Below are 8,916 nucleotides of genomic sequence, written 5' to 3'. Positions count from 1 at the left end.
GAAATGTTTTACTGAATGTGTGGTACACCGAGTCTCCGGCGCCGATCTTGTAAGTTCTCTCTTAAAACTGTATTTTGATTTTGACTGAAACTACTATAGGTAGGATTACTGAAACTACTGTAGGTAGTAGACTGTACTGAAATACTTTACTTAGGGTAAACTAAAATTGTAGTAAGACTGCGATTCGTGAAAACAAACTTTGAATTACTAATACTGATTTTCATAAAACATCCGCTAATAAACACTGGAACTATAAACTAATGCATAAAATTGTTAAAAAAGATAAAACACAATTCGATAATGAGAACCAGAGGTACTCGTGGAAGGGGTACAAGGGGTCGCGGTGGAGGCCGTGGAGGTGCTCAGGCTAGATCTTCGTCATCGTGCCATATGCCTAACGTTGAAGCTAGAGAGGCACCGACTTCACTTGTGCCTGAGACTGGGTCTCATGATCGTGCGGTTGGGGACGACGCACTGTCTCAACCTATCTATAGACTGTACTAAAAACACTCAAGATTAAGTGTGGTAGTGTTTTAGATCTAGAGTGCGCAGTGGGAGCGTAGTGGTGTAGAATATGTTATGCGACCATCATGGTAGTTGGAAATTTCGGTGACGAAATCTCTTTAAAGAGGGGTGAATTGTAACGCCCTGATTTTGGGCCTAAAAGTATTAAGTCTTGAGCGTGGGAACAGTTAGGAGGCTGCACATAAAAGTTGAGTTGTGTAAAAAAGTGACACAAATGCATGCTTGCTACAGTGTTTAAGTGTCCTAAGAAGTGTTGGAGAAGTCTTGAGTTCAAGCCTTGGCTTTCACAAAAAAAAATTGCTTTTTATGGAAAAAACCCTATCTTTGGCCAGTAGGGTTATAAGTTAATTTTGGTAAAAACATGACAGAATGGGCCTGCTGATCTAGCGGATAGTGGCATGCGGAGTGTGCTAGTGGTTTGAGCTTCGAATCCATGCTTGTGCAAATGGAGATTATTTTTACTGGTGGCTATGGGAGGAAGTTGTGTTTGACCGAAACATCGAGGAGTTTGAATGAGTTTAAATGGGGTTGTTGTTAGCTGAAATTGGGGAGTGAAAAAGGGGACTTTCGGTTGTTGAAGTGTAAACAAGAGGGATTTTAGGAGGAAATCAAGGATTTTTGAATTCGAAAGAGAGTTGTACCGATTTTGAACTTTTCTTATCAGAATTTCGGTTTGGACTTGACTGCTTTCTTTTCAATTCTGGTTTCTGACATCACGCTAACTTTTTGTTCAAGTGGGAGTCCGAATTTTCTTTTAGTTCCTTTTTACATTTTTGGTTTCTAAAATTCCCAACGAAAAGTGCTGCCGAAATTTCCTCCTTTCAAGTTTCGGTTCCCCTCTCTTGCTTTTTGCCCTTTTATGCAGCCATTTCTTTCAGTTTTCCTCTAGGCACTAGTGTTTTCTCTGAAAGTGGTTGATTCATCTCTTCTCCTCTTTGGGCCGAAACACCTTCTCCTTCTCCTCCTCTCTCTCAATCTTTTTGATTTCTCTTGCAAAAACTGAATGCCCCTTTTCAATTGTGTCGACTTCTAGGCTTCGGTATTGGCTGAATCTTGGGTAGTCTTCTTCTCAGGAAATTTTGATTTCTTGTTCTGTGGGTCAAATGTATCCTTCTCACTCATTCTCTATTCCACCTTAACGATTGTCATTTAACACTGTTTTGCCGATGTTGCTAGGGGCACGATCACAATAATCAAGGGGTTAGGTCGATTATTCTTTCCCAACAAGTGATCCTTTCACTCAAGATAAGTTCTTTAAGTACTAGTTATATTTATGTTGGGTTATAGATTCTTATGAACCAGTTAACTATTTCATGTTAAGGTTAAAGCATTAGAGAGAATACTTTAGTTTTGGAACAAGAGGGGTTCTGCGATTGTTCGATTGGTGCTTTAATTTCGGAAGCGTTTCGGCTACAATCTCATAACAGGTGTGTAATCACACTGCTATAATCATAAATCAGCAAAAGCCAGAAAACATGACTAGTGTCGCTACATGAGCGTGTGCTCGCTCGTGTGGTGAATTGAAATTACAAAATGTGGGCATTCGAGCATAGAGGTCACCATGAGCAATTTCATGGGCTTGGACCATTTTGGGCCATGTTGGCCCGAAATAGGCCGTGTGGGCCCCATGGGATTGTGGGCCCCACATGGGCATATGGAAATTGTTGGGCCAGGCTGGGTGGATTACACGGCCATGGCCATTTTTTGGGCTTTGGGCCCATTATCATTGACTGACTGTGAAGGCTACACGTGTTTCCCAAAACAACTGTGGACCTACTGTTGGGCCGGTAAGTGTACCTGGACCCTTATTTTTGTAAATGACTGATATACCCGTATGTGATGTATGACTGTTTGAGCATGCCATTTGTTCTGTATATAGATTTATATTATGTTGCATTACATGGGTGGGACATATGATTTTGGAGAAAGTGTACTGAAAGGTTATCAGCCTATTACTGGCAGCTCTGCTACAAATACTGTTTTAGTGTCGCAACCAGTGCTACTTGGAGTGTAAGGATGGGTGGGTCGATTTTATCCCTCGATGGTGTGTAGGGTTGGTATGGAGATGGTGTGTAGAGGCTGGATTCAGTAGGTTTTTCTGATTGCATACTTTACTGTTACTATTACTGCACTGATTACTGTTACTGCACTGTTTACTGTTACTGTAATGGGCCAAGGCCAATGCACATGACTATTTCTGTATTGAGATGGGTTCTAATTGAGACTGTGCTTGTTTTCTGACTGTTAGCTTATATGGGATTACACACTGAGTTTTAGTAAACTCACCCTTCTATGTATCTGTGCAGGTAATCCTTAGGCAAATCGGTGCTACGAGGGACTTAATGGTGGCCACACAACTTCTCTTGTTTTCTTATTTGATTTTTAATTTATAAGAAATTTAATTTGGGTATTTGGTTATGTAATAAGGCCTTTATGGATTTTAACTTAAATTTGGGTTTTTTTTATTTTATTGGGCTTATAACTACTAACAGTAGGAAAATACGCGTGTTTTCAAAAAGATAAATGTTTTTTCCCAAAACACCACATTTATGTGACATATTCTGAAAGCTTCTGCAGTAAACAGTTTTTTAAAAAGTAATAACAATTTTAATATGATTAGCATTTTGCTAAATAACTTGAGTTTTAAACTAAACGAACCTCTATAAGAAAATACAAAGAGGATAAGTTAAGATTGGGTTTTTACAATATCGTACTTTACGAAAATCACTTCAATGTGACATCGCCAGATTCGGCCATAACGTCCAGGCCAGGTTTGGGGCGTTACACCGTAATCCAGTTCCAGTGACAAATTTAGGTTAGGGGTGTTACATTTATTGGTATTAGAGCTATGTTTTAGTTGATTCTTAGACTAACGTAGCGTATATGATTCTAGCTATACATGCTCAAGCTTACCGTTTTAAAACATGTTTTTATATAGCAATGACATCGAATCGAGCTGTTCTGATGAAGTAGAGAGTAATGCTCAAGCTTCTATTCACAAGTAGCTTCGAGTTGTATGAGGCCTGTATCTGAGGGTCGAGGAAGAGAGGCTAAGGAAGCCTTCTTCCAGATGATGAATGAGTGGTTCACAGAGTTTGTACGGACAAATTCGACTGCTCGACAACATCCACCCCCTCCTATTCCTCAACCAGTTCCTGTGATTCCTCAAGGTACAAAACCAATTCAAGTTAGTAAGCCTCCTGTTGATAAGATTCGTAAGTATGGGGCTGAAGAATTCTGAGCTACTGCTAAAGAGTATCCTGAGAGAGTTGAATTCTAGTTAGAGAATACCATCAGGGTTTTTGATGAGTTATCTTGTTCAGTGACTGAATGTGTGAAGTGTGCTATATCTCTACTAAAAGATTCAACTTATCAGTGGTGGAATACATTGACTTGAAAAAAATACATCAATTATAGGTTTCTTGATCAGAAACGTAAAGAATTTTTGGAGCTTAAGCAGGGTCGTATGTTAGTGTCTTAATATGATTGAGAATTTGTTCGATTAAGTAAATATGCTCGAAAGTGCATTCTGACCAAGGCTGCAATGTGTAAATAATTTGAAGATGGATTAAACGAAGATATAATGCTATTAGTCAGGATACTTGAGTTAAAAGAATTTGTTGTACTGGTTGATCAGACACATAAAGCCAAAGAGCTGAGCAAAAAGGAAAAGACACGCTGAATTTAAAGCTAGAGATTTGAGAAAGAGATTGATGGGAAAGTCATATCAATTAGCATCGAAGAAATCTAAAGAACATCACTACCGTTCTACTGCTTTTGTGGGACATTCTAATAGACATAGAGATAGAGATATGAGAGGCTCTAATCCTAAACTCCAAGCTACCTCTGTAGCGAGTGTGGGTAGTGTTAGAAACACCTGACCTAAGTGCAAGCACTGTAACAGGCCACATTATGGTGAGTGTCGAATGAAAACCAGAGCATGTTTCAGATGTGGTTCCTTCGACCATTGTCTTAGAGATTGCCCTGAAAAGTCTGAAAAAGAGAAAGCTCAGACTACGAGGCCGAGCAATACTGCTACGAGAGGTGGACCACCTCGTATTCCTGGAAATATAAGTGGTAGCTATGGTGTGGCAAAAGATTCTACTGCAAGATCCAAAGCACGAGCACAACCTAGGGCGTATGCTCTTTACGCATGCGAAGATGCTTCTGCGCCAGGTGTTATTATCGATACTTTCTCTCTTTATGATACTGATATAACTGCTTTGTTTGATCCCAGATCGACTCATTCATATGTTTGCACGAATTTAATGTCTAGTAAAAATTTACCTATTGAGTCCATTGAATTTGTGTTTAAAGTATCGAACCCCCTAGGCCAGTATGTGCTAGTTGATAAGGTTTGCAAGAATTTTCCATTGATGACTTGGGGTTATAGTTTTCCAGCTGATTTGATGCTATTATTGTCCAATGAATTTGATGTGATTTTGGGCATGGATTGGCTAACTCTACATGATGCTGTGGTAAATTGTAGGTGAAAGCTTACTGTATTGAAATATCAGAAAGGTGAGATGTTTTGTATCGAATCAGATATTTTGAGCGGGTTTCCTATTGTGATATCAGCCATGTCAGCACAGAGATATGTGAGAAAAGATTGTAATACTTACCTTTACTAATGTATTGGATACTAAAGTGTCTGAGTCGAAGCTTGAATCACTGCCAGTGGTTTGCGAGTATCACGATGTGTTTCCAGAGGACTTAATCGGATTATCGCCAATTAAAGAGGTCGAGTTTGCATAGAACTTGTAATGGGAACAACATCAATATCTATAGCACCTTATAGAATGGTCTTACAAAGTTAAAAGAGTTGAAAGTATAGTTGCAAGAGTTGACTGATATGGGTTTTGCTTGCCCTAGTTTTTCACTTTGGGGTGCACAGGTTCTGTTTGCTAAGAGAAAGGATGGATCAATGAGATTATGCATTGACTACTGTCAGCTCAACAAAGTTACAATCAAGAATAAATATCCACTACTTCGCATTGACATGTTGTTTGACCAGTTGAAAGGTGCCATAGTGTTCTCGAAGATTGATCTTCATTTTGGCTATTATCAGCTACAACTGAAAGGTTCGGATGTGCCGAAAACTGCATTTAGAACTAGGTATGGACACTACGAATTTCTTGTGATGCTGTTTAGTTTAACTAATGCACTTGCTGCATTTATGGATTTGATGAACAAAATCTTTAGATCGTATTTAAACAGTTTTGTTATGGTATTTAATGATGATATTCTAATATATTCCCGATACAAGGTTGAATATGTCAAACATCGGAGAATTATTTTGTAAAACCTACGAGATAAAAAACTGTTTGCTAAGTTTAGCAAATGTGAGTTTTGGCTCCAAGAAGTCGGGTTTTTGGGGCACATAGTATCGGCAGAAGGCATCAGAGTTGATTCGAGTAAAATTTCAGCGGTTGTTGACTGGAAACCATCGAAAAATGTATCTGAAGTAAGAAGTTTTCTAAGATTAGCTGATTATTACCGGAGATATGTAAAAGGGTTCTTAATGTTAGGCACACTGATGACACGACTATTACAGAAATATGTGAAGTTTGAATAGTCTAATAAATGTTAGCAAAGTTTTAACTAGTTGAAAGTACTATTGACCAAAGCAGTAGTTTTGGTTCAGCCTGAATCGGGTAAAGAATTTTTGATTTTCAATGGTGCGTCATTAAATGGTTTAGGCTATGTTTTGATGCAGGAAGGCAAAGTTATAGCTTATGCCTCCAAATAGTTAAGGCCGTACGAGAAAAACTATCCAACACATTACTTAGAGTTGATAGCTATTGTGTTTGCGTTGAAAATTTGGCGACACCATTTGTTTGGTGAAAAGTTCCACATATTGACCAATTACAAGTGTTCAAAGTATCTGATGTCGTGGAAAGATCTAAATCTGAGATAACGTAAATGGCTTGAACTGTTGAAAGATTAAGAGTTAGTTATTGATTATCACCTGGGCAAAGCAAATGTAGTTGCTGATGCTTTGTTCTACGAGCGATGAATACCCGATTGTCACTATTTGATGATCGCTTGATCTTAGCCGAGTTAAAAGCTAAACCGACATTTTTACAACAGATCTGTGAAGCTCAGAAACGTGATAGTGAGATGTTGGTTAAATGGGTATAGTGTGAGTCGACTTCTGATTCAAAATTTCAGATAGGACCTGATAATTATTTGTTATTCAGAGGTAGAGTTTTTGTACCGAGTAATCCAGAACTTCTACAGAAAATTTTGCACGAAGCTCATAGTGGTAGCTTGTTTGTTCGTCCAGGGAGCAATAAAATGTACAATGATTTGAGGTAGATGTACTAGTGGCTAGGAATGAAACGCGAGATCTGAAATTCATAATGGAAAACTGAGTTTGCGATTTATCGGGCCGTATGAGATTACTGAAAGAGTCAGACCTGTTGCTTACATATTAGCTTTACCATCAGAACTTGAAAGAATTCATAATGTCTTTTATGTGTCTATGTTGCAATGATATCGATCTAACCCTTCACATGTTATCTCCCTAACGGATGTTCAAATTCAGCCTGATATGACATACAATAAAGAACCGATTAGAATTTGACATGAGAGGTGAAAGAATTGAGAAATAAAACATAACTTTAGTAAAATTTCTCTGACAGCAACCTGAAATAGAAGAAACTACCTACGAACTCGAGGAAGCTACGAGAAAGCAATATCCAAACCTCTTTTCTGGTAAGATTTTCGGGGATGAAAATCTGTTTAGATGGGAGAGTTGGAACAACCCATTTTTAATGAAATCAGAATAGTGGTTTTGAAAGCACAAATTTGAAGTCAAAAAATTCATTTTATTATTATTTTATTGTCTACAGCATGATAGAAATACCATAAATTTTGTTAAGAACTTTTACCGTTTACATATTCAATTTGATAAAAAGGACTAAATCGCGTAAAGAACAAAAGTTGGGTTCTAAGAGCTAAAGGTATTAAATAGCTATGGAACTTAAATGTGGAGGTCCTTATATGGTAATTTGCCTAAAAATGATTGTGGATGTACATGGCTTTGTAGTGTAATTATTAATGTGTTAATAGGTTCAATAGGTAATTATGTAATTAATGTTATAATAATTAAAACCAAATTAAAATATCATTTGGTATCATCTTCCTCAACCGATTTTTAAGCAAAAAAATCCCATTTTTTCATGCTTCACATTCGACCAAGCTTGTGTGTGCAATTGGTAAGTGATTTTTGTCCCGTTTTTAATTATTTCTACATTTTCGAGATCGTTGTAGCTTAATCTAGCTAGTCTGGGGACTAATTTGTAAAATTGTTAAATTATTTGAGTTTTCCATTGGTTAATATGTTAGGGTTTTGAAGTTTAATGGTAGGAAATGAATGGTTCTTGTTAGATAAACAACTTTTGGAAAGGAATTTTTGATGAAGGTATCAATTAAGGATTAAATTGAAAAATATGAAAAATTATGTTGTAAATTTTTGAATTTGTGAAAAATGTGGGCTGCTATAAGCATGTATATAATTCAGCTATGATGGGTTGTAATGAAATTGTGCAAATTTCCATTTTTATGAGATAAGGACTAAATTGCAAAGAACTAAAAGTATAGGGGAAAATGATAATTTTTCCAAAAGTGCGCGTTGGACTAAATTGAAAATGAATTATCCTAAATAGAGTTCAATTCATTCGTATAGATCCTGTAAGACCTTATACGGAGTTAGATCGAGGCAAAGAGAAAATCTCGGATTAGTCACCTCTGTATCTATATACACTCATTGACCTAAGTTCATGTAATTAAATTGTACATTTATATGTTTTAAATTGAATTATATGTTTGTGAATTGTGTAATCATCATATATGAATATCGATTGCATATTTGACAACATACAAGGATTACCGAGCCTCGTTTGAACCTTAAGAATTTGTAGGATACAAATGACATGTCATTATGGTTACCGATTTCAGCTCGTATGAGCTTACCGATACTCAGCTCGCATGAGGTTACTGTTACTTATCTCGGAGGAGCTTACCATTTACAGGTCATAAGAGCATACCGATTCAGATCTTGTATGAGCATAAATGTACAGGAATTAACGGATTACAGTTTAGTACACCTCGTGTGTACTACCCGCGTTTCTAACGATATTCTAAATGGTTCAACGGGCACTGTTTTGTTACTTGATTACATGAGTTCAATATGAACTAATACAGGTACGTACATGAGATATATGAAAAGATTTATACATGATATATAGTTGCATGAAATGGAAATTATATGTACTTGGAAGTTTGATTATTGTTGAATTCATACATGTTTCTTGATATTATATGAATTACATAACTAATATAGTTGTTGAGGATATGTGTTTAAGCTTTTGGCCAAATTAGGTTTGG

The sequence above is a fragment of the Gossypium hirsutum genome, chromosome A06 (assembly GCF_007990345.1).
Source record: "Gossypium hirsutum isolate 1008001.06 chromosome A06, Gossypium_hirsutum_v2.1, whole genome shotgun sequence".
Lineage (NCBI taxonomy): Eukaryota > Viridiplantae > Streptophyta > Magnoliopsida > Malvales > Malvaceae > Gossypium > Gossypium hirsutum.
This window is presented reverse-complemented; position numbering follows the sequence as displayed.